Genomic DNA, 26,469 nt, shown 5'->3' with positions numbered 1-26,469 from the left:
TTCCGTGGTATCATGTAATTAAGCCCATAAGATGCGATGTCATTACACGTATGGTCCTCAGGAAGTGTTTGCGTGGCTAATGAAGCAACCAAGTAGGCTGGAAGTGGAAGGAGCACCTTTGAATGTAGCGAGAATTCTTGCCAGTATTCGTACATGAAGTGATGTCGAAGGATCAGGTAATCAAAATCGCGAAACAGCCACTTTCGTATGGCGGATGCTTTGTGCTGGAAGCAGCCTAGCTATGAAAACAGCTATGGACACAGAGTACTGTCGAAAACTGCGTGCTGACACAGAACGCTACGTAGTGGGCGGATTGTTCGTGACACGATAACATTTGCACTACACACGGTCGAAATACTGTCACACAACTCAAGCAGCTCTTTCAGCATTCACATACACTGGTGTTCAGCACAGCGCATGTTGTAGGTGTCAGATTAAGAAACCCCTTTGAGAATATGGTCCAGCTAGGATGCTGCAAGTAGCAAGTGCGGCAAGATCTCAGTAGGTGGCGGGGTGCAGACTTGCTTACTTGTGCGGCCTGTTGGTCTAGGGGTATGATTCCTGCTTTGGGTGCAGGAGGTCCCGGGTTCAAATCCCGGACAGGCCCTACTTTTCACTTTCGCGACAACCCAGCACTACGATAAACTTGCGAGTCTCTGAAAGTAAGCCATGCAGCAGGACAAACTGCATGTCGGGCCACCGGCCCATGAGACTCTCAGGTGCGTCTTATGGAAAGCAATCTACGTGGCAGGATTAAGCCGTCTCCGCTTACTTATATCTATACGTAAAGACTGGCACGTACAACGATTCTATTCGTTCCCCAGGAACTAGTACATCGCATGCAAGTTTGGTAAATGCATGCGCATGCAGCACCCAAAACGGTGAGATGTCTTTCCTGCGGGGAGGAACAGCTGAGGTCGTCTTCTCGCAGTTGAACCCCTTACGTCCCGTTATTAATCCTAGTAGCAAAAGCATAAGCATTTGGAGCGCTCCCCATTCACGTGTGGACTGCTATTAACATTTTGCATTTCATGATCCTAGTTAAATTTCTGCACATACAATTCCAACCACCGGCTCGTACACATTTCTAGAAACGATCGCAAAACACAGCGTCAGGTTCCACCGAGACTCGAACTCGGATTGCTGGATTCAAAGTCCAGAGTGCTAACCATTACACCATGTAACCAGATGCCTGTAGCGCTCTTAAATTCAGTGGTATCATGTAATTAAGCCCATAAGATGCGATGTCATTACACGTATGGTCCTCAGGAAGTGTTTGCGTGGCTAATGAAGCAACCAAGTAGGCTGGAAGTGGAAGGAGCACCTTCGAATGTAGCGAGAATTCTTGCCAGTATTCGTACATGAAGTGATGTCGAAGGATCAGGTAATCAAAATCGCGAAACAGCCACTTTCGTATGGCGGATGCTTTGTGCTGGAAGCAGCCTAGCTATGAAAACAGCTATGGACACAGAGTACTGTCGAAAACTGCGTGCTGACACAGAACGCTACGTAGTGGGCGGATTGTTCGTGACACGATAACATTTGCACTACACACGGTCGAAATACTGTCACACAACTCAAGCAGCTCTTTCAGCATTCACATACACTGGTGTTCAGCACAGCGCATGTTGTAGGTGTCAGATTAAGAAACCTCTTTGAGAATATGGTCCAGCTAGGATGCTGCAAGTAGCAAGTGCGGCAAGATCTCAGTAGGTGGCGGGGTGCAGACTTGCTTACTTGTGCGGCCTGTTGGTCTAGGGGTATGATTCCTGCTTTGGGTGCAGGAGGTCCCGGGTTCAAATCCCGGACAGGCCCTACTTTTCACTTTCGCGACAACCCAGCACTACGATAAACTTGCGAGTCTCTGAAAGTAAGCCATGCAGCAGGACAAACTGCATGTCGGGCCACCGGCCCATGAGACTCTCAGGTGCGTCTTATGGAAAGCAATCTACGTGGCAGGATTAAGCCGACTCCGCTTACTTATATCTATACGTAAAGACTGGCACGTACAACGATTCTATTCGTTCCCCAGGAACTAGTACATCGCATGCAAGTTTGGTAAATGCATGCGCATGCAGCACCCAAAACGGTGAGATGTCTTTCCTGCGGGGAGGAACAGCTGAGGTCGTCTTCTCGCAGTTGAACCCCTTACGTCCCGTTATTAATCCTAGTAGCAAAAGCATAAGCATTTGGAGCGCTCCCCATTCACGTGTGGACTGCTATTAACATTTTGCATTTCATGATCCTAGTTAAATTTCTGCACATACAATTCCAACCACCGGCTCGTACACATTTCTAGAAACGATCGCAAAACACAGCGTCAGGTTCCACCGAGACTCGAACTCGGATCGCTGGATTCAAAGTCCAGAGTGCTAACCATTACACCATGGAACCGGATGCCTCTAGCGCTCTTAAATTCCGTGGTATCATGTAATTAAGCCCATAAGATGCGATGTCATTACACGTATGGTCCTCAGGAAGTGTTTGCGTGGCTAATGAAGCAACCAAGTAGGCTGGAAGTGGAAGGAGCACCTTTGAATGTAGCGAGAATTCTTGCCAGTATTCGTACATGAAGTGATGTCGAAGGATCAGGTAATCAAAATCGCGAAACAGCCACTTTCGTATGGCGGATGCTTTGTGCTGGAAGCAGCCTAGCTATGAAAACAGCTATGGACACAGAGTACTGTCGAAAACTGCGTGCTGACACAGAACGCTACGTAGTGGGCGGATTGTTCGTGACACGATAACATTTGCACTACACACGGTCGAAATACTGTCACACAACTCAAGCAGCTCTTTCAGCATTCACATACACTGGTGTTCAGCACAGCGCATGTTGTAGGTGTCAGATTAAGAAACCCCTTTGAGAATATGGTCCAGCTAGGATGCTGCAAGTAGCAAGTGCGGCAAGATCTCAGTAGGTGGCGGGGTGCAGACTTGCTTACTTGTGCGGCCTGTTGGTCTAGGGGTATGATTCCTGCTTTGGGTGCAGGGGGTCCCGGGTTCAAATCCCGGACAGGCCCTACTTTTCACTTTCGCGACAACCCAGCACTACGATAAACTTGCGAGTCTCTGAAAGTAAGCCATGCAGCAGGACAAACTGCATGTCGGGCCACCGGCCCATGAGACTCTCAGGTGCGTCTTATGGAAAGCAATCTACGTGGCAGGATTAAGCCGTCTCCGCTTACTTATATCTATACGTAAAGACTGGCACGTACAACGATTCTATTCGTTCCCCAGGAACTACTACATCGCATGCAAGTTTGGTAAATGCATGCGCATGCAGCACCCAAAACGGTGAGATGTCTTTCCTGCGGGGAGGAACAGCTGAGGTCGTCTTCTCGCAGTTGAACCCCTTACGTCCCGTTATTAATCCTAGTAGCAAAAGCATAAGCATTTGGAGCGCTCCCCATTCACGTGTGGACTGCTATTAACATTTTGCATTTCATGATCCTAGTTAAATTTCTGCACATACAATTCCAACCACCGGCTCGTACACATTTCTAGAAACGATCGCAAAACACAGCGTCAGGTTCCACCGAGACTCGAACTCGGATTGCTGGATTCAAAGTCCAGAGTGCTAACCATTACACCATGTAACCAGATGCCTGTAGCGCTCTTAAATTCAGTGGTATCATGTAATTAAGCCCATAAGATGCGATGTCATTACACGTATGGTCCTCAGGAAGTGTTTGCGTGGCTAATGAAGCAACCAAGTAGGCTGGAAGTGGAAGGAGCACCTTCGAATGTAGCGAGAATTCTTGCCAGTATTCGTACATGAAGTGATGTCGAAGGATCAGGTAATCAAAATCGCGAAACAGCCACTTTCGTATGGCGGATGCTTTGTGCTGGAAGCAGCCTAGCTATGAAAACAGCTATGGACACAGAGTACTGTCGAAAACTGCGTGCTGACACAGAACGCTACGTAGTGGGCGGATTGTTCGTGACACGATAACATTTGCACTACACACGGTCGAAATACTGTCACACAACTCAAGCAGCTCTTTCAGCATTCACATACACTGGTGTTCAGCACAGCGCATGTTGTAGGTGTCAGATTAAGAAACCTCTTTGAGAATATGGTCCAGCTAGGATGCTGCAAGTAGCAAGTGCGGCAAGATCTCAGTAGGTGGCGGGGTGCAGACTTGCTTACTTGTGCGGCCTGTTGGTCTAGGGGTATGATTCCTGCTTTGGGTGCAGGAGGTCCCGGGTTCAAATCCCGGACAGGCCCTACTTTTCACTTTCGCGACAACCCAGCACTACGATAAACTTGCGAGTCTCTGAAAGTAAGCCATGCAGCAGGACAAACTGCATGTCGGGCCACCGGCCCATGAGACTCTCAGGTGCGTCTTATGGAAAGCAATCTACGTGGCAGGATTAAGCCGTCTCCGCTTACTTATATCTATACGTAAAGACTGGCACGTACAACGATTCTATTCGTTCCCCAGGAACTAGTACATCGCATGCAAGTTTGGTAAATGCATGCGCATGCAGCACCCAAAACGGTGAGATGTCTTTCCTGCGGGGAGGAACAGCTGAGGTCGTCTTCTCGCAGTTGAACCCCTTACGTCCCGTTATTAATCCTAGTAGCAAAAGCATAAGCATTTGGAGCGCTCCCCATTCACGTGTGGACTGCTATTAACATTTTGCATTTCATGATCCTAGTTAAATTTCTGCACATACAATTCCAACCACCGGCTCGTACACATTTCTAGAAACGATCGCAAAACACAGCGTCAGGTTCCACCGAGACTCGAACTCGGATTGCTGGATTCAAAGTCCAGAGTGCTAACCATTACACCATGTAACCAGATGCCTGTAGCGCTCTTAAATTCAGTGGTATCATGTAATTAAGCCCATAAGATGCGATGTCATTACACGTATGGTCCTCAGGAAGTGTTTGCGTGGCTAATGAAGCAACCAAGTAGGCTGGAAGTGGAAGGAGCACCTTCGAATGTAGCGAGAATTCTTGCCAGTATTCGTACATGAAGTGATGTCGAAGGATCAGGTAATCAAAATCGCGAAACAGCCACTTTCGTATGGCGGATGCTTTGTGCTGGAAGCAGCCTAGCTATGAAAACAGCTATGGACACAGAGTACTGTCGAAAACTGCGTGCTGACACAGAACGCTACGTAGTGGGCGGATTGTTCGTGACACGATAACATTTGCACTACACACGGTCGAAATACTGTCACACAACTCAAGCAGCTCTTTCAGCATTCACATACACTGGTGTTCAGCACAGCGCATGTTGTAGGTGTCAGATTAAGAAACCTCTTTGAGAATATGGTCCAGCTAGGATGCTGCAAGTAGCAAGTGCGGCAAGATCTCAGTAGGTGGCGGGGTGCAGACTTGCTTACTTGTGCGGCCTGTTGGTCTAGGGGTATGATTCCTGCTTTGGGTGCAGGAGGTCCCGGGTTCAAATCCCGGACAGGCCCTACTTTTCACTTTCGCGACAACCCAGCACTACGATAAACTTGCGAGTCTCTGAAAGTAAGCCATGCAGCAGGACAAACTGCATGTCGGGCCACCGGCCCATGAGACTCTCAGGTGCGTCTTATGGAAAGCAATCTACGTGGCAGGATTAAGCCGACTCCGCTTACTTATATCTATACGTAAAGACTGGCACGTACAACGATTCTATTCGTTCCCCAGGAACTAGTACATCGCATGCAAGTTTGGTAAATGCATGCGCATGCAGCACCCAAAACGGTGAGATGTCTTTCCTGCGGGGAGGAACAGCTGAGGTCGTCTTCTCGCAGTTGAACCCCTTACGTCCCGTTATTAATCCTAGTAGCAAAAGCATAAGCATTTGGAGCGCTCCCCATTCACGTGTGGACTGCTATTAACATTTTGCATTTCATGATCCTAGTTAAATTTCTGCACATACAATTCCAACCACCGGCTCGTACACATTTCTAGAAACGATCGCAAAACACAGCGTCAGGTTCCACCGAGACTCGAACTCGGATCGCTGGATTCAAAGTCCAGAGTGCTAACCATTACACCATGGAACCGGATGCCTGTAGCGCTCTTAAATTCCGTGGTATCATGTAATTAAGCCCATAAGATGCGATGTCATTACACGTATGGTCCTCAGGAAGTGTTTGCGTGGCTAATGAAGCAACCAAGTAGGCTGGAAGTGGAAGGAGCACCTTTGAATGTAGCGAGAATTCTTGCCAGTATTCGTACATGAAGTGATGTCGAAGGATCAGGTAATCAAAATCGCGAAACAGCCACTTTCGTATGGCGGATGCTTTGTGCTGGAAGCAGCCTAGCTATGAAAACAGCTATGGACACAGAGTACTGTCGAAAACTGCGTGCTGACACAGAACGCTACGTAGTGGGCGGATTGTTCGTGACACGATAACATTTGCACTACACACGGTCGAAATACTGTCACACAACTCAAGCAGCTCTTTCAGCATTCACATACACTGGTGTTCAGCACAGCGCATGTTGTAGGTGTCAGATTAAGAAACCTCTTTGAGAATATGGTCCAGCTAGGATGCTGCAAGTAGCAAGTGCGGCAAGATCTCAGTAGGTGGCGGGGTGCAGACTTGCTTACTTGTGCGGCCTGTTGGTCTAGGGGTATGATTCCTGCTTTGGGTGCAGGAGGTCCCGGGTTCAAATCCCGGACAGGCCCTACTTTTCACTTTCGCGACAACCCAGCACTACGATAAACTTGCGAGTCTCTGAAAGTAAGCCATGCAGCAGGACAAACTGCATGTCGGGCCACCGGCCCATGAGACTCTCAGGTGCGTCTTATGGAAAGCAATCTACGTGGCAGGATTAAGCCGACTCCGCTTACTTATATCTATACGTAAAGACTGGCACGTACAACGATTCTATTCGTTCCCCAGGAACTAGTACATCGCATGCAAGTTTGGTAAATGCATGCGCATGCAGCACCCAAAACGGTGAGATGTCTTTCCTGCGGGGAGGAACAGCTGAGGTCGTCTTCTCGCAGTTGAACCCCTTACGTCCCGTTATTAATCCTAGTAGCAAAAGCATAAGCATTTGGAGCGCTCCCCATTCACGTGTGGACTGCTATTAACATTTTGCATTTCATGATCCTAGTTAAATTTCTGCACATACAATTCCAACCACCGGCTCGTACACATTTCTAGAAACGATCGCAAAACACAGCGTCAGGTTCCACCGAGACTCGAACTCGGATCGCTGGATTCAAAGTCCAGAGTGCTAACCATTACACCATGGAACCGGATGCCTGTAGCGCTCTTAAATTCCGTGGTATCATGTAATTAAGCCCATAAGATGCGATGTCATTACACGTATGGTCCTCAGGAAGTGTTTGCGTGGCTAATGAAGCAACCAAGTAGGCTGGAAGTGGAAGGAGCACCTTTGAATGTAGCGAGAATTCTTGCCAGTATTCGTACATGAAGTGATGTCGAAGGATCAGGTAATCAAAATCGCGAAACAGCCACTTTCGTATGGCGGATGCTTTGTGCTGGAAGCAGCCTAGCTATGAAAACAGCTATGGACACAGAGTACTGTCGAAAACTGCGTGCTGACACAGAACGCTACGTAGTGGGCGGATTGTTCGTGACACGATAACATTTGCACTACACACGGTCGAAATACTGTCACACAACTCAAGCAGCTCTTTCAGCATTCACATACACTGGTGTTCAGCACAGCGCATGTTGTAGGTGTCAGATTAAGAAACCTCTTTGAGAATATGGTCCAGCTAGGATGCTGCAAGTAGCAAGTGCGGCAAGATCTCAGTAGGTGGCGGGGTGCAGACTTGCTTACTTGTGCGGCCTGTTGGTCTAGGGGTATGATTCCTGCTTTGGGTGCAGGAGGTCCCGGGTTCAAATCCCGGACAGGCCCTACTTTTCACTTTCGCGACAACCCAGCACTACGATAAACTTGCGAGTCTCTGAAAGTAAGCCATGCAGCAGGACAAACTGCATGTCGGGCCACCGGCCCATGAGACTCTCAGGTGCGTCTTATGGAAAGCAATCTACGTGGCAGGATTAAGCCGTCTCCGCTTACTTATATCTATACGTAAAGACTGGCACGTACAACGATTCTATTCGTTCCCCAGGAACTAGTACATCGCATGCAAGTTTGGTAAATGCATGCGCATGCAGCACCCAAAACGGTGAGATGTCTTTCCTGCGGGGAGGAACAGCTGAGGTCGTCTTCTCGCAGTTGAACCCCTTACGTCCCGTTATTAATCCTAGTAGCAAAAGCATAAGTATTTGGAGCGCTCCCCATTCACGTATGGACTGCTATTAACATTTTGCATTTCATGATCCTAGTTAAATTTCTGCATATACAATTCCAACCACCGGCTCGTACACATTTCTAGAAACGATCGCAAAACACAGCGTCAGGTTCCACCGAGACTCGAACTCGGATCGCTGGATTCAAAGTCCAGAGTGCTAACCATTACACCATGGAACCGGATGCCTGTAGCGCTCTTAAATTCAGTGGTATCATGTAATTAAGCCCATAAGATGCGATGTCATTACACGTATGGTCCTCAGGAAGTGTTTGCGTGGCTAATGAAGCAACCAAGTAGGCTGGAAGTGGAAGGAGCACCTTCGAATGTAGCGAGAATTCTTGCCAGTATTCGTACATGAAGTGATGTCGAAGGATCAGGTAATCAAAATCGCGAAACAGCCACTTTCGTATGGCGGATGCTTTGTGCAGGAAGCAACCTAGCTATGAAAACAGCTTTGGACACAGAGTACTGTCGAAAACTGCGTGCTGACACAGAACGCTACGTAGTGGGCGGATTGTTCGTGACACGATAACATTTGCACTCCACACGGTCGAAATACTGTCACACAACTCAAGCAGCGCTTTCAGCATTCACATACACTGGTGTTCAGCACAGCGCATGTTGTAGGTGTCAGATTAAGAAACCTCTTTGAGAATATGGTCCAGATAGGATGCTGCAACTAGCAAGTGCGGCAAGATCTCAGTAGATGGCGGGGTGCAGACTTGCTTACTTGTGCGGCCTGTTGGTCAAGGTGTATGATTCCTGCTTTGGGTGCAGGAGGTCCCGGGTTCAAATCCCGGACAGGCCCTACTTTTCACTTTCGCGACAACCCAGCACTACGATAAACTTGCGAGTCTCTGAAAGTAAGCCATGCAGCAGGACAAACTGCATGTCGGGCCACCGGCCCATGAGACTCTCAGGTGCGTCTTATGGAAAGCAATCTACGTGGCAGGATTAAGCCGACTCCGCTTACTTATATCTATACGTAAAGACTGGCACGTACAACGATTCTATTCGTTCCCCAGGAACTAGTACATCGCATGCAAGTTTGGTAAATGCATGCGCATGCAGCACCCAAAACGGTGAGATGTCTTTCCTGCGGGGAGGAACAGCTGAGGTCGTCTTCTCGCAGTTGAACCCCTTACGTCCCGTTATTAATCCTAGTAGCAAAAGCATAAGCATTTGGAGCGCTCCCCATTCACGTGTGGACTGCTATTAACATTTTGCATTTCATGATCCTAGTTAAATTTCTGCACATACAATTCCAACCACCGGCTCGTACACATTTCTAGAAACGATCGCAAAACACAGCGTCAGGTTCCACCGAGACTCGAACTCGGATCGCTGGATTCAAAGTCCAGAGTGCTAACCATTACACCATGGAACCGGATGCCTGTAGCGCTCTTAAATTCCGTGGTATCATGTAATTAAGCCCATAAGATGCGATGTCATTACACGTATGGTCCTCAGGAAGTGTTTGCGTGGCTAATGAAGCAACCAAGTAGGCTGGAAGTGGAAGGAGCACCTTTGAATGTAGCGAGAATTCTTGCCAGTATTCGTACATGAAGTGATGTCGAAGGATCAGGTAATCAAAATCGCGAAACAGCCACTTTCGTATGGCGGATGCTTTGTGCTGGAAGCAGCCTAGCTATGAAAACAGCTATGGACACAGAGTACTGTCGAAAACTGCGTGCTGACACAGAACGCTACGTAGTGGGCGGATTGTTCGTGACACGATAACATTTGCACTACACACGGTCGAAATACTGTCACACAACTCAAGCAGCTCTTTCAGCATTCACATACACTGGTGTTCAGCACAGCGCATGTTGTAGGTGTCAGATTAAGAAACCTCTTTGAGAATATGGTCCAGCTAGGATGCTGCAAGTAGCAAGTGCGGCAAGATCTCAGTAGGTGGCGGGGTGCAGACTTGCTTACTTGTGCGGCCTGTTGGTCTAGGGGTATGATTCCTGCTTTGGGTGCAGGAGGTCCCGGGTTCAAATCCCGGACAGGCCCTACTTTTCACTTTCGCGACAACCCAGCACTACGATAAACTTGCGAGTCTCTGAAAGTAAGCCATGCAGCAGGACAAACTGCATGTCGGGCCACCGGCCCATGAGACTCTCAGGTGCGTCTTATGGAAAGCAATCTACGTGGCAGGATTAAGCCGACTCCGCTTACTTATATCTATACGTAAAGACTGGCACGTACAACGATTCTATTCGTTCCCCAGGAACTAGTACATCGCATGCAAGTTTGGTAAATGCATGCGCATGCAGCACCCAAAACGGTGAGATGTCTTTCCTGCGGGGAGGAACAGCTGAGGTCGTCTTCTCGCAGTTGAACCCCTTACGTCCCGTTATTAATCCTAGTAGCAAAAGCATAAGCATTTGGAGCGCTCCCCATTCACGTGTGGACTGCTATTAACATTTTGCATTTCATGATCCTAGTTAAATTTCTGCACATACAATTCCAACCACCGGCTCGTACACATTTCTAGAAACGATCGCAAAACACAGCGTCAGGTTCCACCGAGACTCGAACTCGGATCGCTGGATTCAAAGTCCAGAGTGCTAACCATTACACCATGGAACCGGATGCCTGTAGCGCTCTTAAATTCCGTGGTATCATGTAATTAAGCCCATAAGATGCGATGTCATTACACGTATGGTCCTCAGGAAGTGTTTGCGTGGCTAATGAAGCAACCAAGTAGGCTGGAAGTGGAAGGAGCACCTTTGAATGTAGCGAGAATTCTTGCCAGTATTCGTACATGAAGTGATGTCGAAGGATCAGGTAATCAAAATCGCGAAACAGCCACTTTCGTATGGCGGATGCTTTGTGCTGGAAGCAGCCTAGCTATGAAAACAGCTATGGACACAGAGTACTGTCGAAAACTGCGTGCTGACACAGAACGCTACGTAGTGGGCGGATTGTTCGTGACACGATAACATTTGCACTACACACGGTCGAAATACTGTCACACAACTCAAGCAGCTCTTTCAGCATTCACATACACTGGTGTTCAGCACAGCGCATGTTGTAGGTGTCAGATTAAGAAACCTCTTTGAGAATATGGTCCAGCTAGGATGCTGCAAGTAGCAAGTGCGGCAAGATCTCAGTAGGTGGCGGGGTGCAGACTTGCTTACTTGTGCGGCCTGTTGGTCTAGGGGTATGATTCCTGCTTTGGGTGCAGGAGGTCCCGGGTTCAAATCCCGGACAGGCCCTACTTTTCACTTTCGCGACAACCCAGCACTACGATAAACTTGCGAGTCTCTGAAAGTAAGCCATGCAGGAGGACAAACTGCATGTCGGGCCACCGGCCCATGAGACTCTCAGGTGCGTCTTATGGAAAGCAATCTACGTGGCAGGATTAAGCCGTCTCCGCTTACTTATATCTATACGTAAAGACTGGCACGTACAACGATTCTATTCGTTCCCCAGGAACTAGTACATCGCATGCAAGTTTGGTAAATGCATGCGCATGCAGCACCCAAAACGGTGAGATGTCTTTCCTGCGGGGAGGAACAGCTGAGGTCGTCTTCTCGCAGTTGAACCCCTTACGTCCCGTTATTAATCCTAGTAGCAAAAGCATAAGCATTTGGTGCGCTCCCCATTCACGTGTGGACTGCTATTAACATTTTGCATTTCATGATCCTAGTTAAATTTCTGCATATACAATTCCAACCACCGGCTCGTACACATTTCTAGAAACGATCGCAAAACACAGCGTCAGGTTCCACCGAGACTCGAACTCTGATCGCTGGATTCAAAGTCCAGAGTGCTAACCATTACACCATGGAACCGGATGCCTGTAGCGCTCTTAAATTCAGTGGTATCATGTAATTATGCCCATAAGATGCGATGTCATTACACGTATGGTCCTCAGGAAGTGTTTGCGTGGCTAATGAAGCAACCAAGTAGGCTGGAAGTGGAAGGAGCACCTTCGAATGTAGCGAGAATTCTTGCCAGTATTCGTACATGAAGTGATGTCGAAGGATCAGGTAATCAAAATCGCGAAACAGCCACTTTCGTATGGCGGATGCTTTGTGCTGGAAGCAGCCTAGCTATGAAAACAGCTATGGACACAGAGTACTGTCGAAAACTGCGTGCTGACACAGAACGCTACGTAGTGGGCGGATTGTTCGTGACACGATAACATTTGCACTACACACGGTCGAAATACTGTCACACAACTCAAGCAGCTCTTTCAGCATTCACATACACTGGTGTTCAGCACAGCGCATGTTGTAGGTGTCAGATTAAGAAACCTCTTTGAGAATATGGTCCAGCTAGGATGCTGCAAGTAGCAAGTGCGGCAAGATCTCAGTAGGTGGCGGGGTGCAGACTTGCTTACTTGTGCGGCCTGTTGGTCTAGGGGTATGATTCCTGCTTTGGGTGCAGGAGGTCCCGGGTTCAAATCCCGGACAGGCCCTACTTTTCACTTTCGCGACAACCCAGCACTACGATAAACTTGCGAGTCTCTGAAAGTAAGCCATGCAGCAGGACAAACTGCATGTCGGGCCACCGGCCCATGAGACTCTCAGGTGCGTCTTATGGAAAGCAATCTACGTGGCAGGATTAAGCCGACTCCGCTTACTTATATCTATACGTAAAGACTGGCACGTACAACGATTCTATTCGTTCCCCAGGAACTAGTACATCGCATGCAAGTTTGGTAAATGCATGCGCATGCAGCACCCAAAACGGTGAGATGTCTTTCCTGCGGGGAGGAACAGCTGAGGTCGTCTTCTCGCAGTTGAACCCCTTACGTCCCGTTATTAATCCTAGTAGCAAAAGCATAAGCATTTGGAGCGCTCCCCATTCACGTGTGGACTGCTATTAACATTTTGCATTTCATGATCCTAGTTAAATTTCTGCACATACAATTCCAACCACCGGCTCGTACACATTTCTAGAAACGATCGCAAAACACAGCGTCAGGTTCCACCGAGACTCGAACTCGGATCGCTGGATTCAAAGTCCAGAGTGCTAACCATTACACCATGGAACCGGATGCCTGTAGCGCTCTTAAATTCCGTGGTATCATGTAATTAAGCCCATAAGATGCGATGTCATTACACGTATGGTCCTCAGGAAGTGTTTGCGTGGCTAATGAAGCAACCAAGTAGGCTGGAAGTGGAAGGAGCACCTTTGAATGTAGCGAGAATTCTTGCCAGTATTCGTACATGAAGTGATGTCGAAGGATCAGGTAATCAAAATCGCGAAACAGCCACTTTCGTATGGCGGATGCTTTGTGCTGGAAGCAGCCTAGCTATGAAAACAGCTATGGACACAGAGTACTGTCGAAAACTGCGTGCTGACACAGAACGCTACGTAGTGGGCGGATTGTTCGTGACACGATAACATTTGCACTACACACGGTCGAAATACTGTCACACAACTCAAGCAGCTCTTTCAGCATTCACATACACTGGTGTTCAGCACAGCGCATGTTGTAGGTGTCAGATTAAGAAACCTCTTTGAGAATATGGTCCAGCTAGGATGCTGCAAGTAGCAAGTGCGGCAAGATCTCAGTAGGTGGCGGGGTGCAGACTTGCTTACTTGTGCGGGCTGTTGGTCTAGGGGTATGATTCCTGCTTTGGGTGCAGGAGGTCCCGGGTTCAAGTCCCGGACAGGCCCTACTTTTCACTTTCGCGACAACCCAGCACTACGATAAACTTGCGAGTCTCTGAAAGTAAGCCATGCAGCAGGACAAACTGCATGTCGGGCCACCGGCCCATGAGACTCTCAGGTGCGTCTTATGGAAAGCAATCTACGTGGCAGGATTAAGCCGTCTCCGCTTACTTATATCTATACGTAAAGACTGGCACGTACAACGATTCTATTCGTTCCCCAGGAACTAGTACATCTCATGCAAGTTTGGTAAATGCATGCGCATGCAGCACCCAAAACGGTGAGATGTCTTTCCTGCGGGGAGGAACAGCTGAGGTCGTCTTCTCGCAGTTGAACCCCTTACGTCCCGTTATTAATCCTAGTAGCAAAAGCATAAGTATTTGGAGCGCTCCCCATTCACGTGTGGACTGCTATTAACATTTTGCATTTCATGATCCTAGTTAAATTTCTGCATATACAATTCCAACCACCGGCTCGTACACATTTCTAGAAACGATCGCAAAACACAGCGTCAGGTTCCACGGAGACACGAACTCGGATCGCTGGATTCAAAGTCCAGAGTGCTAACCATTACACCATGGAACCGGATGCCTGTAGCGCTCTTAAATTTAGTGGTATCATGTAATTAAGCCCATAAGATGCGATGTCATTACACGTATGGTCCTCAGGAAGTGTTTGCGTGGCTAATGAAGCAACCAAGTAGGCTGGAAGTGGAAGGAGCACCTTCGAATGTAGCGAGAATTCTTGCCAGTATTCGTACATGAAGTGATGTCGAAGGATCAGGTAATCAAAATCGCGAAACAGCCACTTTCGTATGGCGGATGCTTTGTGCAGGAAGCAACCTAGCTATGAAAACAGCTATGGACACAGAGTACTGTCGAAAACTGCGTGCTGACACAGAACGCTACGTAGTGGGCGGATTGTTCGTGACACGATAACATTTGCACTACACACGGTCGAAATACTGTCACACAACTCAAGCAGCTCTTTCAGCATTCACATACACTGGTGTTCAGCACAGCGCATGTTGTAGGTGTCAGATTAAGAAACCTCTTTGAGAATATGGTCCAGCTAGGATGCTGCAAGTAGCAAGTGCGGCAAGATCTCAGTAGGTGGCGGGGTGCAGACTTGCTTACTTGTGCGGCCTGTTGGTCTAGGGGTATGATTCCTGCTTTGGGTGCAGGAGGTCCCGGGTTCAAATCCCGGACAGGCCCTACTTTTCACTTTCGCGACAACCCAGCACTACGATAAACTTGCGAGTCTCTGAAAGTAAGCCATGCAGCAGGACAAACTGCATGTCGGGCCACCGGCCCATGAGACTCTCAGGTGCGTCTTATGGAAAGCAATCTACGTGGCAGGATTAAGCCGACTCCGCTTACTTATATCTATACGTAAAGACTGGCACGTACAACGATTCTATTCGTTCCCCAGGAACTAGTACATCGCATGCAAGTTTGGTAAATGCATGCGCATGCAGCACCCAAAACGGTGAGATGTCTTTCCTGCGGGGAGGAACAGCTGAGGTCGTCTTCTCGCAGTTGAACCCCTTACGTCCCGTTATTAATCCTAGTAGCAAAGCATAAGCATTTGGAGCGCTCCCCATTCACGTGTGGACTGCTATTAACATTTTGCATTTCATGATCCTAGTTAAATTTCTGCACATACAATTCCAACCACCGGCTCGTACACATTTCTAGAAACGATCGCAAAACACAGCGTCAGGTTCCACCGAGACTCGAACTCGGATCGCTGGATTCAAAGTCCAGAGTGCTAACCATTACACCATGGAACCGGATGCCTGTAGCGCTCTTAAATTCCGTGGTATCATGTAATTAAGCCCATAAGATGCGATGTCATTACACGTATGGTCCTCAGGAAGTGTTTGCGTGGCTAATGAAGCAACCAAGTAGGCTGGAAGTGGAAGGAGCACCTTTGAATGTAGCGAGAATTCTTGCCAGTATTCGTACATGAAGTGATGTCGAAGGATCAGGTAATCAAAATCGCGAAACAGCCACTTTCGTATGGCGGATGCTTTGTGCTGGAAGCAGCCTAGCTATGAAAACAGCTATGGACACAGAGTACTGTCGAAAACTGCGTGCTGACACAGAACGCTACGTAGTGGGCGGATTGTTCGTGACACGATAACATTTGCACTACACACGGTCGAAATACTGTCACACAACTCAAGCAGCTCTTTCAGCATTCACATACACTGGTGTTCAGCACAGCGCATGTTGTAGGTGTCAGATTAAGAAACCTCTTTGAGAATATGGTCCAGCTAGGATGCTGCAAGTAGCAAGTGCGGCAAGATCTCAGTAGGTGGCGGGGTGCAGACTTGCTTACTTGTGCGGGCTGTTGGTCTAGGGGTATGATTCCTGCTTTGGGTGCAGGAGGTCCCGGGTTCAAATCCCGGACAGGCCCTACTTTTCACTTTCGCGACAACCCAGCACTACGATAAACTTGCGAGTCTCTGAAAGTAAGCCATGCAGCAGGACAAACTGCATGTCGGGCCACCGGCCCATGAGACTCTCAGGTGCGTCTTATGGAAAGCAATCTACGTGGCAGGATTAAGCCGTCTCCGCTTACTTATATCTATACGTAAAGACTGGCACGTACAACGATTCTATTCGTTCCCCAGGAACTAGTACATCTCATGCAAGTTTGGTAAATGCATGCGCATGCAGCACCCAAAACGGTGAGATGTCTTTCCTGCGGGGAGGAACAGCTGAGGTCGTCTTCTCGCAGTTGAACCCCTTACGTCCCGTTATTAATCCTAGTAGCAAAAGCATAAGTATTTGGAGCGCTCCCCATTCACGTGTGGACTGCTATTAACATTTTGCATTTCATGATCCTAGTTAAATTTCTGCATATACAATTCCAACCACCGGCTCGTACACATTTCTAGAAACGATCGCAAAACACAGCGTCAGGTTCCACCGAGACTCGAACTCGGATCGATGGATTCAAAGTCCAGAGTGCTAACCATTACACCATGGAACCGGATGCCTGTAGCGCTCTTAAATTCAGTGGTATCATGTAATTAAGCCCATAAGATGCGATGTCATTACACGTATGGTCCTCAGGAAGTGTTTGCGTGGCTAATGAAGCAACCAAGTAGGCTGGAAGTGGAAGGAGCACCTTCGAATGTAGCGAGAATTCTTGCCAGTATTCGTACATGAAGTGATGTCGAAGGATCAGGTAATCAAAATCGCGAAACAGCCACTTTCGTATGGCGGATGCTTTGTGCAGGAAGCAACCTAGCTATGAAAACAGCTATGGACACAGAGTACTGTCGAAAACTGCGTGCTGACACAGAACGCTACGTAGTGGGCGGATTGTTCGTGACACGATAACATTTGCACTTCACACGGTCGAAATACTGTCACACAACTCAAGCAGCGCTTTCAGCATTCACATACACTGGTGTTCAGCACAGCGCATGTTGTAGGTGTCAGATTAAGAAACCTCTTTGAGAATATGGTCCAGCTAGGATGCTGCAAGTAGCAAGTGCGGCAAGATCTCAGTAGGTGGCGGGGTGCAGACTTGCTTACTTGTGCGGCCTGTTGGTCAAGGTGTATGATTCCTGCTTTGGGTGCAGGAGGTCCCGGGTTCAAATCCCGGACAGGCCCTACTTTTCACTTTCGCGACAACCCAGCACTACGATAAACTTGCGAGTCTCTGAAAGTAAGCCATGCAGCAGGACGAACTGCATGTCGGGCCACCGGCCCATGAGACTCTCAGGTGCGTCTTATGGAAAGCAATCTACGTGGCAGGATTAAGCCGTCTCCGCTTACTTATATCTATACGTAAAGACTGGCACGTACAACGATTCTATTCGTTCCCCAGGAACTAGTACATCGCATGCAAGTTTGGTAAATGCATGCGCATGCAGCACCCAAAACGGTGAGATGTCTTTCCTGCGGGGAGGAACAGCTGAGGTCGTCTTCTCGCAGTTGAACCCCTTACGTCCCGTTATTAATCCTAGTAGCAAAAGCATAAGCATTTGGAGCGCTCCCCATTCACGTGTGGACTGCTATTAACATTTTGCATTTCATGATCCTAGTTAAATTTCTGCACATACAATTCCAACCACCGGCTCGCACACATTTCTAGAAACGATCGCAAAACACAGCGTCACGTTCCACCGAGACTCGAACTCGGATCGCTGGATTCAAAGTCCAGAGTGCTAACCATTACACCATGGAACCGGATGCCTGTAGCGCTCTTAAATTCAGTGGTATCATGTAATTAAGCCCATAAGATGCGATGTCATTACACGTATGGTCCTCAGGAAGTGTTTGCGTGGCTAATGAAGCAACCAAGTAGGCTGGAAGTGGAAGGAGCACCTTCGAATGTAGCGAGAATTCTTGCCAGTATTCGTACGTGAAGTGATGTCGAAGGATCAGGTAATCAAAATCGCGAAACAGCCACTTTCGTATGGCGGATGCTTTGTGCTGGAAGCAGCCTAGCTATGAAAACAGCTATGGACACAGAGTACTGTCGAGAACTGCGTGCTGACACAGAACACTACGTAGTGGGCGGATTGTTCGTGACACGATAACATTTGCACTACACACGGTCGAAATACTGTCACACAACTCAAGCAGCTCTTTCAGCATTCACATACACTGGTGTTCAGCACAGCGCATGTTGTAGGTGTCAGATTAAGAAACCTCTTTGAGAATATGGTCCAGCTAGGATGCTGCAAGTAGCAAGTGCGGCAAGATCTCAGTAGGTGGCGGGGTGCAGACTTGCTTACTTGTGCGGCCTGTTGGTCTAGGGGTATGATTCCTGCTTTGGGTGCAGGAGGTCCCGGGTTCAAATCCCGGACAGGCCCTACTTTTCACTTTCGCGACAACCCAGCACTACGATAAACTTGCGAGTCTCTGAAAGTAAGCCATGCAGCAGGACAAACTGCATGTCGGGCCACCGGCCCATGAGACTCTCAGGTGCGTCTTATGGAAAGCAATCTACGTGGCAGGATTAAGCCGTCTCCGCTTACTTATATCTATACGTAAAGACTGGCACGTACAACGATTCTATTCGTTCCCCAGGAACTAGTACATCGCATGCAAGTTTGGTAAATGCATGCGCATGCAGCACCCAAAACGGTGAGATGTCTTTCCTGCGGGGAGGAACAGCTGAGGTCGTCTTCTCGCAGTTGAACCCCTTACGTCCCGTTATTAATCCTAGTAGCAAAAGCATAAGCATTTGGAGCGCTCCCCATTCACGTGTGGACTGCTATTAACATTTTGCATTTCATGATCCTAGTTAAATTTCTGCACATACAATTCCAACCACCGGCTCGTACACATTTCTAGAAACGATCGCAAAACACAGCGTCAGGTTCCACCGAGACTCGAACTCGGATCGCTGGATTCAAAGTCCAGAGTGTTAACCATTACACCATGGAACCGGATGCCTGTAGCGCTCTTAAATTCAGTGGTATCATGTAATTAAGCCCATAAGATGCGATGTCATTACACGTATGGTCCTCAGGAAGTGTTTGCGTGGCTAATGAAGCAACCAAGTAGGCTGGAAGTGGAAGGAGCACCTTCGAATGTAGCGAGAATTCTTGCCAGTATTCGTACATGAAGTGATGTCGAAGGATCAGGTAATCAAAATCGCGAAACAGCCACTTTCGTATGGCGGATGCTTTGTGCTGGAAGCAGCCTAGCTATGAAAACAGCTATGGACACAGAGTACTGTCGAAAACTGCGTGCTGACACAGAACGCTACGTAGTGGGCGGATTGTTCGTGACACGATAACATTTGCACTACACACGGTCGAAATACTGTCACACAACTCAAGCAGCTCTTTCAGCATTCACATACACTGGTGTTCAGCACAGCGCATGTTGTAGGTGTCAGATTAAGAAACCTCTTTGAGAATATGGTCCAGCTAGGATGCTGCAAGTAGCAAGTGCGGCAAGATCTCAGTAGGTGGCGGGGTGCAGACTTGCTTACTTGTGCGGCCTGTTGGTCTAGGGGTATGATTCCTGCTTTGGGTGCAGGAGGTCTCGGGTTCAAATCCCGGACAGGCCCTACTTTTCACTTTCGCGACAACCCAGCACTACGATAAACTTGCGAGTCTCTGAAAGTAAGCCATGCAGCAGGACAAACTGCATGTCGGGCCACCGGCCCATGAGACTCTCAGGTGCGTCTTATGGAAAGCAATCTACGTGGCAGGATTAAGCCGTCTCCGCTTACTTATATCTATACGTAAAGACTGGCACGTACAACGATTCTATTCGTTCCCCAGGAACTAGTACATCGCATGCAAGTTTGGTAAATGCATGCGCATGCAGCACCCAAAACGGTGAGATGTCTTTCCTGCGGGGAGGAACAGCTGAGGTCGTCTTCTCGCAGTTGAACCCCTTACGTCCCGTTATTAATCCTAGTAGCAAAAGCATAAGCATTTGGAGCGCTCCCCATTCACGTGTGGACTGCTATTAACATTTTGCATTTCATGATCCTAGTTAAATTTCTGCACATACAATTCCAACCACCGGCTCGTACACATTTCTAGAAACGATCGCAAAACACAGCGTCAGGTTCCACCGAGACTCGAACTCGGATCGCTGGATTCAAAGTCCAGAGTGCTAACCATTACACCATGGAACCGGATGCCTGTAGCGCTCTTAAATTCAGTGGTATCATGTAATTAAGCCCATAAGATGCGATGTCATTACACGTATGGTCCTCAGGAAGTGTTTGCGTGGCTAATGAAGCAACCAAGTAGGCTGGAAGTGGAAGGAGCACCTTCGAATGTGGCGAGAATTCTTGCCAGTATTCGTACATGAAGTGATGTCGAAGGATCAGGTAATCAAAATCGCGAAACAGCCACTTTCGTATGGCGGATGCTTTGTGCTGGAAGCAGCCTAGCTATGAAAACAGCTATGGACACAGAGTACTGTCGAAAACTGCGTGCTGACACAGAACGCTACGTAGTGGGCGGATTGTTCGTGACACGATATCATTTGCACTACACACGGTCGAAATACTGTCACACAACTCAAGCAGCTCTTTCAGCATTCACATACACTGGTGTTCAGCACAGCGCATGTTGTAGGTGTCAGATTAAGAAACCTCTTTGAGAATATGGTCCAGCTAGGATGCTGCAAGTAGCAAGTGCGGCAAGATCTCAGTAGGTGGCGGGGTGCGGACTTGCTTACTTGTGCGGCCTGTTGGTCTAGGGGTATGATTCCTGCTTTGGGTGCAGAAGGTCCCAGGTTCAAATCCCGGACAGGCCCTACTTTTCACTTTCGCGACAACCCAGCACTACGATAAACTTGCGAGTCTCTGAAATTAAGCCATGCAGCAGGACAAACTGCATGTCGGGCCACCGGCCCATGAGACTCTCAGGTGCGTCTTATGGAAAGCAATCTACGTGGCAGGATTAAGCCGTCTCCGCTTACTTATATCTATACGTAAAGACTGGCACGTACAACGATTCTATTCGTTCCCCAGGAACTAGTACATCGCATGCAAGTTTGGTAAATGCATGCGCATGCAGCACCCAAAACGGTGAGATGTCTTTCCTGCGGGGAGGAACAGCTGAGGTCGTCTTCTCGCAGTTGAACCCCTTACGTCCCGTTATTAATCCTAGTAGCAAAAGCATAAGCATTTGGAGCGCTCCCCATTCACGTGTGGACTGCTATTAACATTTTGCATTTCATGATCCTAGTTAAATTTCTGCACATACAATTCCAACCACCGGCTCGTACACATTTCTAGAAACGATCGCAAAACACAGCGTCAGGTTCCACCGAGACTCGAACTCGGATCGCTGGATTCAAAGTCCAGAGTGCTAACCATTACACCATGGAACCGGATGCCTGTAGCGCTCTTAAATTCAGTGGTATCATGTAATTAAGCCCATAAGATGCGATGTCATTACACGTATGGTCCTCAGGAAGTGTTTGCGTGGCTAATGAAGCAACCAAGTAGGCTGGAAGTGGAAGGAGCACCTTCGAATGTAGCGAGAATTCTTGCCAGTATTCGTACGTGAAGTGATGTCGAAGGATCAGGTAATCAAAATCGCGAAACAGCCACTTTCGTATGGCGGATGCTTTGTGCTGGAAGCAGCCTAGCTATGAAAACAGCTATGGACACAGAGTACTGTCGAAAACTGCGTGCTGACACAGAACGCTACGTAGTGGGCGGATTGTTCGTGACACGATAACATTTGCACTACACACGGTCGAAATACTGTCACACAACTCAAGCAGCTCTTTCAGCATTCACATACACTGGTGTTCAGCACAGCGCATGTTGTAGGTGTCAGATTAAGAAACCTCTTTGAGAATATGGTCCAGCTAGGATGCTGCAAGTAGCAAGTGCGGCAAGATCTCAGTAGGTGGCGGGGTGCAGACTTGCTTACTTGTGCGGCCTGTTGGTCTAGGGGTATGATTCCTGCTTTGGGTGCAGGAGGTCTCGGGTTCAAATCCCGGACAGGCCCTACTTTTCACTTTCGCGACAACCCAGCACTACGATAAACTTGCGAGTCTCTGAAAGTAAGCCATGCAGCAGGACAAACTGCATGTCGGGCCACCGGCCCATGAGACTCTCAGGTGCGTCTTATGGAAAGCAATCTACGTGGCAGGATTAAGCCGTCTCCGCTTACTTATATCTATACGTAAAGACTGGCACGTACAACGATTCTATTCGTTCCCCAGGAACTAGTACATCGCATGCAAGTTTGGTAAATGCATGCGCATGCAGCACCCAAAACGGTGAGATGTCTTTCCTGCGGGGAGGAACAGCTGAGGTCGTCTTCTCGCAGTTGAACCCCTTACGTCCCGTTATTAATCCTAGTAGCAAAAGCATAAGCATTTGGAGCGCTCCCCATTCACGTGTGGACTGCTATTAACATTTTGCATTTCATGATCCTAGTTAAATTTCTGCACATACAATTCCAACCACCGGCTCGTACACATTTCTAGAAACGATCGCAAAACACAGCGTCAGGTTCCACCGAGACTCGAACTCGGATCGCTGGATTCAAAGTCCAGAGTGCTAACCATTACACCATGGAACCGGATGTCTGTAGCGCTCTTAAATTCAGTGGTATCATGTAATTAAGCCCATAAGATGCGATGTCATTACACGTATGGTCCTCAGGAAGTGTTTGCGTGGCTAATGAAGCAACCAAGTAGGCTGGAAGTGGAAGGAGCACCTTCGAATGTAGCGAGAATTCTTGCCAGTATTCGTACATGAAGTGATGTCGAAGGATCAGGTAATCAAAATCGCGAAACAGCCACTTTCGTATGGCGGATGCTTTGTGCTGGAAGCAGCCTAGCTATGAAAACAGCTATGGACACAGAGTACTGTCGAAAACTGCGTGCTGACACAGAACGCTACGTAGTGGGCGGATTGTTCGTGACACGATAACATTTGCACTACACACGGTCGAAATACTGTCACACAACTCAAGCAGCTCTTTCAGCATTCACATACACTGGTGTTCAGCACAGCGCATGTTGTAGGTGTCAGATTAAGAAACCTCTTTGAGAATATGGTCCAGCTAGGATGCTGCAAGTAGCAAGTGCGGCAAGATCTCAGTAGGTGGCGGGGTGCAGACTTGCTTACTTGTGCGGCCTGTTGGTCTAGGGGTATGATTCCTGCTTTGGGTGCAGGAGGTCTCGGGTTCAAATCCCGGACAGGCCCTACTTTTCACTTTCGCGACAACCCAGCACTACGATAAACTTGCGAGTCTCTGAAAGTAAGCCATGCAGCAGGACAAACTGCATGTCGGGCCACCGGCCCATGAGACTCTCAGGTGCGTCTTATGGAAAGCAATCTACGTGGCAGGATTAAGCCGTCTCCGCTTACTTATATCTATACGTAAAGACTGGTACGTACAACGATTCTATTCGTTCCCCAGGAACTAGTACATCGCATGCAAGTTTGGTAAATGCATGCGCATGCAGCACCCAAAACGGTGAGATGTCTTTCCTGCGGGGAGGAACAGCTGAGGTCGTCTTCTCGCAGTTGAACCCCTTACGTCCCGTTATTAATCCTAGTAGCAAAAGCATAAGCATTTGGAGCGCTCCCCATTCACGTGTGGACTGCTATTAACATTTTGCATTTCATGATCCTAGTTAAATTTCTGCACATACAATTCCAACCACCGGCTCGTACACATTTCTAGAAACGATCGCAAAACACAGCGTCAGGTTCCACCGAGACTCGAACTCGGATCGCTGGATTCAAAGTCCAGAGTGCTAACCATTACACCATGGAACCGGATGCCTGTAGCGCTCTTAAATTCAGTGGTATCATGTAATTAAGCCCATAAGATGCGATGTCATTACACGTATGGTCCTCAGGAAGTGTTTGCGTGGCTAATGAAGCAACCAAGTAGGCTGGAAGTGGAAGGAGCACCTTCGAATGTAGCGAGAATTCTTGCCAGTAATCGTACGTGAAGTGATGTCGAAGGATCAGGTAATCAAAATCGCGAAACAGCCACTTTCGTATGGCGGATGCTTTGTGCTGGAAGCAGCCTAGCTATGAAAACAGCTATGGACACAGAGTACTGTCGAAAACTGCGTGCTGACACAGAACGCTACGTAGTGGGCGGATTGTTCGTGACACGATAACATTTGCACTACACACGGTCGAAATACTGTCACACAACTCAAGCAGCTCTTTCAGCATTCACATACACTGGTGTTCAGCACAGCGCATGTTGTAGGTGTCACATTAAGAAACCTCTTTGAGAATATGGTCCAGCTAGGATGCTGCAAGTAGCAAGTGCGGCAAGATCTCAGTAGGTGGCGGGGTGCAGACTTGCTTACTTGTGCGGCCTGTTGGTCTAGGAGTATGATTCCTGCTTTGGGTGCAGGAGGTCTCGGGTTCAAATCCCGGACAGGCCCTACTTTTCACTTTCGCGACAACCCAGCACTACGATAAACTTGCGAGTCTCTGAAAGTAAGCCATGCAGCAGGACAAACTGCATGTCGGGCCACCGGCCCATGAGACTCTCAGGTGCGTCTTATGGAAAGCAATCTACGTGGCAGGATTAAGCCGTCTCCGCTTACTTATATCTATACGTAAAGACTGGCACGTACAACGATTCTATTCGTTCCCCAGGAACTAGTACATCGCATGCAAGTTTGGTAAATGCATGCGCATGCAGCACCCAAAACGGTGAGATGTCTTTCCTGCGGGGAGGAACAGCTGAGGTCGTCTTCTCGCAGTTGAACCCCTTACGTCCCGTTATTAATCCTAGTAGCAAAAGCATAAGCATTTGGAGCGCTCCCCATTCACGTGTGGACTGCTATTAACATTTTGCATTTCATGATCCTAGTTAAATTTCTGCACATACAATTCCAACCACCGGCTCGTACACATTTCTAGAAACGATCGCAAAACACAGCGTCATGTTCCACCGAGACTCGAACTCGGATCGCTGGATTCAAAGTCCAGAGTGCTAACCATTACACCATGGAACCGGATGCCTGTAGCGCTCTTAAATTCAGTGGTATCATGTAATTAAGCCCATAAGATGCGATGTCATTACACGTATGGTCCTCAGGAAGTGTTTGCGTGGCTAATGAAGCAACCAAGTAGGCTGGAAGTGGAAGGAGCACCTTCGAATGTAGCGAGAATTCTTGCCAGTATTCGTACATGAAGTGATGTCGAAGGATCAGGTAATCAAAATCGCGAAACAGCCACTTTCGTATGGCGGATGCTTTGTGCTGGAAGCAGCCTAGCTATGAAAACAGCTATGGACACAGAGTACTGTCGAAAACTGCGTGCTGACACAGAACGCTACGTAGTGGGCGGATTGTTCGTGACACGATAACATTTGCACTACACACGGTCGAAATACTGTCACACAACTCAAGCAGCTCTTTCAGCATTCACATACACTGGTGTTCAGCACAGCGCATGTTGTAGGTGTCAGATTAAGAAACCTCTTTGAGAATATGGTCCAGCTAGGATGCTGCAAGTAGCAAGTGCGGCAAGATCTCAGTAGGTGGCGGGGTGCAGACTTGCTTACTTGTGCGGCCTGTTGGTCTAGGGGTATGATTCCTGCTTTGGGTGCAGGAGGTCTCGGGTTCAAATCCCGGACAGGCCCTACTTTTCACTTTCGCGACAACCCAGCACTACGATAAACTTGCGAGTCTCTGAAAGTAAGCCATGCAGCAGGACAAACTGCATGTCGGGCCACCGGCCCATGAGACTCTCAGGTGCGTCTTATGGAAAGCAATCTACGTGGCGGGATTAAGCCGTCTCCGCTTACTTATATCTATACGTAAAGACTGGCACGTACAACGATTCTATTCGTTCCCCAGGAACTAGTACATCGCATGCAAGTTTGGTAAATGCATGCGCATGCAGCACCCAAAACGGTGAGATGTCTTTCCTGCGGGGAGGAACAGCTGAGGTCGTCTTCTCGCAGTTGAACCCCTTACGTCCCGTTATTAATCCTAGTAGCAAAAGCATAAGCATTTGGAGCGCTCCCCATTCACGTGTGGACTGCTATTAACATTTTGCATTTCATGATCCTAGTTAAATTTCTGCACATACAATTCCAACCACCGGCTCGTACACATTTCTAGAAACGATCGCA

The 26,469-nt window shown here is 48.2% G+C and overlaps 40 non-coding genes across 40 annotated transcripts; 20 read left to right on the top strand and 20 right to left on the bottom strand.

Moving 5' to 3' along the window:
* The first annotated feature begins 535 nt into the window (after window positions 1–535).
* On the top strand, window positions 536–607 carry Trnap-ugg (transfer RNA proline (anticodon UGG)). Its single transcript has one exon. It is a non-coding gene; the product is annotated as a tRNA-Pro (tRNA).
* A 507-nt stretch (window positions 608–1,114) lies between these two features.
* Window positions 1,115–1,186, bottom strand: Trnaq-uug (transfer RNA glutamine (anticodon UUG)). Its single transcript has one exon. It is a non-coding gene; the product is annotated as a tRNA-Gln (tRNA).
* A 557-nt stretch (window positions 1,187–1,743) lies between these two features.
* Window positions 1,744–1,815, top strand: Trnap-ugg (transfer RNA proline (anticodon UGG)). The gene has a single exon. It is a non-coding gene; the product is annotated as a tRNA-Pro (tRNA).
* Window positions 1,816–2,322: 507 nt separating this feature from the next.
* Trnaq-uug (transfer RNA glutamine (anticodon UUG)) lies at window positions 2,323–2,394 on the bottom strand. Its single transcript has one exon. It is a non-coding gene; the product is annotated as a tRNA-Gln (tRNA).
* A 557-nt stretch (window positions 2,395–2,951) lies between these two features.
* Trnap-ugg (transfer RNA proline (anticodon UGG)) lies at window positions 2,952–3,023 on the top strand. The gene has a single exon. It is a non-coding gene; the product is annotated as a tRNA-Pro (tRNA).
* A 507-nt stretch (window positions 3,024–3,530) lies between these two features.
* Window positions 3,531–3,602, bottom strand: Trnaq-uug (transfer RNA glutamine (anticodon UUG)). The gene has a single exon. It is a non-coding gene; the product is annotated as a tRNA-Gln (tRNA).
* A 557-nt stretch (window positions 3,603–4,159) lies between these two features.
* Trnap-ugg (transfer RNA proline (anticodon UGG)) lies at window positions 4,160–4,231 on the top strand. Its single transcript has one exon. It is a non-coding gene; the product is annotated as a tRNA-Pro (tRNA).
* A 507-nt stretch (window positions 4,232–4,738) lies between these two features.
* Window positions 4,739–4,810, bottom strand: Trnaq-uug (transfer RNA glutamine (anticodon UUG)). The gene has a single exon. It is a non-coding gene; the product is annotated as a tRNA-Gln (tRNA).
* A 557-nt stretch (window positions 4,811–5,367) lies between these two features.
* On the top strand, window positions 5,368–5,439 carry Trnap-ugg (transfer RNA proline (anticodon UGG)). Its single transcript has one exon. It is a non-coding gene; the product is annotated as a tRNA-Pro (tRNA).
* Window positions 5,440–5,946: 507 nt separating this feature from the next.
* On the bottom strand, window positions 5,947–6,018 carry Trnaq-uug (transfer RNA glutamine (anticodon UUG)). The gene has a single exon. It is a non-coding gene; the product is annotated as a tRNA-Gln (tRNA).
* Window positions 6,019–6,575: 557 nt separating this feature from the next.
* On the top strand, window positions 6,576–6,647 carry Trnap-ugg (transfer RNA proline (anticodon UGG)). The gene has a single exon. It is a non-coding gene; the product is annotated as a tRNA-Pro (tRNA).
* A 507-nt stretch (window positions 6,648–7,154) lies between these two features.
* Trnaq-uug (transfer RNA glutamine (anticodon UUG)) lies at window positions 7,155–7,226 on the bottom strand. Its single transcript has one exon. It is a non-coding gene; the product is annotated as a tRNA-Gln (tRNA).
* Window positions 7,227–7,783: 557 nt separating this feature from the next.
* Window positions 7,784–7,855, top strand: Trnap-ugg (transfer RNA proline (anticodon UGG)). Its single transcript has one exon. It is a non-coding gene; the product is annotated as a tRNA-Pro (tRNA).
* A 507-nt stretch (window positions 7,856–8,362) lies between these two features.
* Trnaq-uug (transfer RNA glutamine (anticodon UUG)) lies at window positions 8,363–8,434 on the bottom strand. Its single transcript has one exon. It is a non-coding gene; the product is annotated as a tRNA-Gln (tRNA).
* A 1,136-nt stretch (window positions 8,435–9,570) lies between these two features.
* Window positions 9,571–9,642, bottom strand: Trnaq-uug (transfer RNA glutamine (anticodon UUG)). The gene has a single exon. It is a non-coding gene; the product is annotated as a tRNA-Gln (tRNA).
* A 557-nt stretch (window positions 9,643–10,199) lies between these two features.
* Window positions 10,200–10,271, top strand: Trnap-ugg (transfer RNA proline (anticodon UGG)). The gene has a single exon. It is a non-coding gene; the product is annotated as a tRNA-Pro (tRNA).
* A 507-nt stretch (window positions 10,272–10,778) lies between these two features.
* On the bottom strand, window positions 10,779–10,850 carry Trnaq-uug (transfer RNA glutamine (anticodon UUG)). Its single transcript has one exon. It is a non-coding gene; the product is annotated as a tRNA-Gln (tRNA).
* A 557-nt stretch (window positions 10,851–11,407) lies between these two features.
* On the top strand, window positions 11,408–11,479 carry Trnap-ugg (transfer RNA proline (anticodon UGG)). Its single transcript has one exon. It is a non-coding gene; the product is annotated as a tRNA-Pro (tRNA).
* A 507-nt stretch (window positions 11,480–11,986) lies between these two features.
* On the bottom strand, window positions 11,987–12,058 carry Trnaq-uug (transfer RNA glutamine (anticodon UUG)). The gene has a single exon. It is a non-coding gene; the product is annotated as a tRNA-Gln (tRNA).
* Window positions 12,059–12,615: 557 nt separating this feature from the next.
* Window positions 12,616–12,687, top strand: Trnap-ugg (transfer RNA proline (anticodon UGG)). Its single transcript has one exon. It is a non-coding gene; the product is annotated as a tRNA-Pro (tRNA).
* A 507-nt stretch (window positions 12,688–13,194) lies between these two features.
* On the bottom strand, window positions 13,195–13,266 carry Trnaq-uug (transfer RNA glutamine (anticodon UUG)). Its single transcript has one exon. It is a non-coding gene; the product is annotated as a tRNA-Gln (tRNA).
* Window positions 13,267–13,823: 557 nt separating this feature from the next.
* Trnap-ugg (transfer RNA proline (anticodon UGG)) lies at window positions 13,824–13,895 on the top strand. The gene has a single exon. It is a non-coding gene; the product is annotated as a tRNA-Pro (tRNA).
* A 1,136-nt stretch (window positions 13,896–15,031) lies between these two features.
* Trnap-ugg (transfer RNA proline (anticodon UGG)) lies at window positions 15,032–15,103 on the top strand. Its single transcript has one exon. It is a non-coding gene; the product is annotated as a tRNA-Pro (tRNA).
* A 506-nt stretch (window positions 15,104–15,609) lies between these two features.
* Window positions 15,610–15,681, bottom strand: Trnaq-uug (transfer RNA glutamine (anticodon UUG)). Its single transcript has one exon. It is a non-coding gene; the product is annotated as a tRNA-Gln (tRNA).
* A 557-nt stretch (window positions 15,682–16,238) lies between these two features.
* On the top strand, window positions 16,239–16,310 carry Trnap-ugg (transfer RNA proline (anticodon UGG)). The gene has a single exon. It is a non-coding gene; the product is annotated as a tRNA-Pro (tRNA).
* A 507-nt stretch (window positions 16,311–16,817) lies between these two features.
* On the bottom strand, window positions 16,818–16,889 carry Trnaq-uug (transfer RNA glutamine (anticodon UUG)). The gene has a single exon. It is a non-coding gene; the product is annotated as a tRNA-Gln (tRNA).
* Window positions 16,890–18,021: 1,132 nt separating this feature from the next.
* On the bottom strand, window positions 18,022–18,097 carry Trnaq-uug (transfer RNA glutamine (anticodon UUG)). The gene has a single exon. It is a non-coding gene; the product is annotated as a tRNA-Gln (tRNA).
* A 557-nt stretch (window positions 18,098–18,654) lies between these two features.
* Trnap-ugg (transfer RNA proline (anticodon UGG)) lies at window positions 18,655–18,726 on the top strand. The gene has a single exon. It is a non-coding gene; the product is annotated as a tRNA-Pro (tRNA).
* Window positions 18,727–19,233: 507 nt separating this feature from the next.
* Window positions 19,234–19,305, bottom strand: Trnaq-uug (transfer RNA glutamine (anticodon UUG)). The gene has a single exon. It is a non-coding gene; the product is annotated as a tRNA-Gln (tRNA).
* Window positions 19,306–19,862: 557 nt separating this feature from the next.
* Window positions 19,863–19,934, top strand: Trnap-ugg (transfer RNA proline (anticodon UGG)). Its single transcript has one exon. It is a non-coding gene; the product is annotated as a tRNA-Pro (tRNA).
* A 507-nt stretch (window positions 19,935–20,441) lies between these two features.
* Window positions 20,442–20,513, bottom strand: Trnaq-uug (transfer RNA glutamine (anticodon UUG)). Its single transcript has one exon. It is a non-coding gene; the product is annotated as a tRNA-Gln (tRNA).
* Window positions 20,514–21,070: 557 nt separating this feature from the next.
* Trnap-ugg (transfer RNA proline (anticodon UGG)) lies at window positions 21,071–21,142 on the top strand. The gene has a single exon. It is a non-coding gene; the product is annotated as a tRNA-Pro (tRNA).
* Window positions 21,143–21,649: 507 nt separating this feature from the next.
* Trnaq-uug (transfer RNA glutamine (anticodon UUG)) lies at window positions 21,650–21,721 on the bottom strand. The gene has a single exon. It is a non-coding gene; the product is annotated as a tRNA-Gln (tRNA).
* A 557-nt stretch (window positions 21,722–22,278) lies between these two features.
* Window positions 22,279–22,350, top strand: Trnap-ugg (transfer RNA proline (anticodon UGG)). Its single transcript has one exon. It is a non-coding gene; the product is annotated as a tRNA-Pro (tRNA).
* A 507-nt stretch (window positions 22,351–22,857) lies between these two features.
* On the bottom strand, window positions 22,858–22,929 carry Trnaq-uug (transfer RNA glutamine (anticodon UUG)). The gene has a single exon. It is a non-coding gene; the product is annotated as a tRNA-Gln (tRNA).
* Window positions 22,930–23,486: 557 nt separating this feature from the next.
* On the top strand, window positions 23,487–23,558 carry Trnap-ugg (transfer RNA proline (anticodon UGG)). Its single transcript has one exon. It is a non-coding gene; the product is annotated as a tRNA-Pro (tRNA).
* Window positions 23,559–24,065: 507 nt separating this feature from the next.
* Window positions 24,066–24,137, bottom strand: Trnaq-uug (transfer RNA glutamine (anticodon UUG)). Its single transcript has one exon. It is a non-coding gene; the product is annotated as a tRNA-Gln (tRNA).
* A 557-nt stretch (window positions 24,138–24,694) lies between these two features.
* On the top strand, window positions 24,695–24,766 carry Trnap-ugg (transfer RNA proline (anticodon UGG)). Its single transcript has one exon. It is a non-coding gene; the product is annotated as a tRNA-Pro (tRNA).
* A 507-nt stretch (window positions 24,767–25,273) lies between these two features.
* On the bottom strand, window positions 25,274–25,345 carry Trnaq-uug (transfer RNA glutamine (anticodon UUG)). The gene has a single exon. It is a non-coding gene; the product is annotated as a tRNA-Gln (tRNA).
* Window positions 25,346–25,902: 557 nt separating this feature from the next.
* Trnap-ugg (transfer RNA proline (anticodon UGG)) lies at window positions 25,903–25,974 on the top strand. Its single transcript has one exon. It is a non-coding gene; the product is annotated as a tRNA-Pro (tRNA).
* The last annotated feature ends 495 nt before the right edge of the window (window positions 25,975–26,469 follow it).

The sequence above is a fragment of the Schistocerca serialis genome, chromosome 2 (genome assembly GCF_023864345.2).
Source record: "Schistocerca serialis cubense isolate TAMUIC-IGC-003099 chromosome 2, iqSchSeri2.2, whole genome shotgun sequence".
Taxonomy (NCBI): Eukaryota; Metazoa; Arthropoda; class Insecta; order Orthoptera; family Acrididae; genus Schistocerca; species Schistocerca serialis.
Note: the sequence above shows the minus strand (reverse complement) of the source record. Positions and strands in the feature narration are given on the sequence as shown.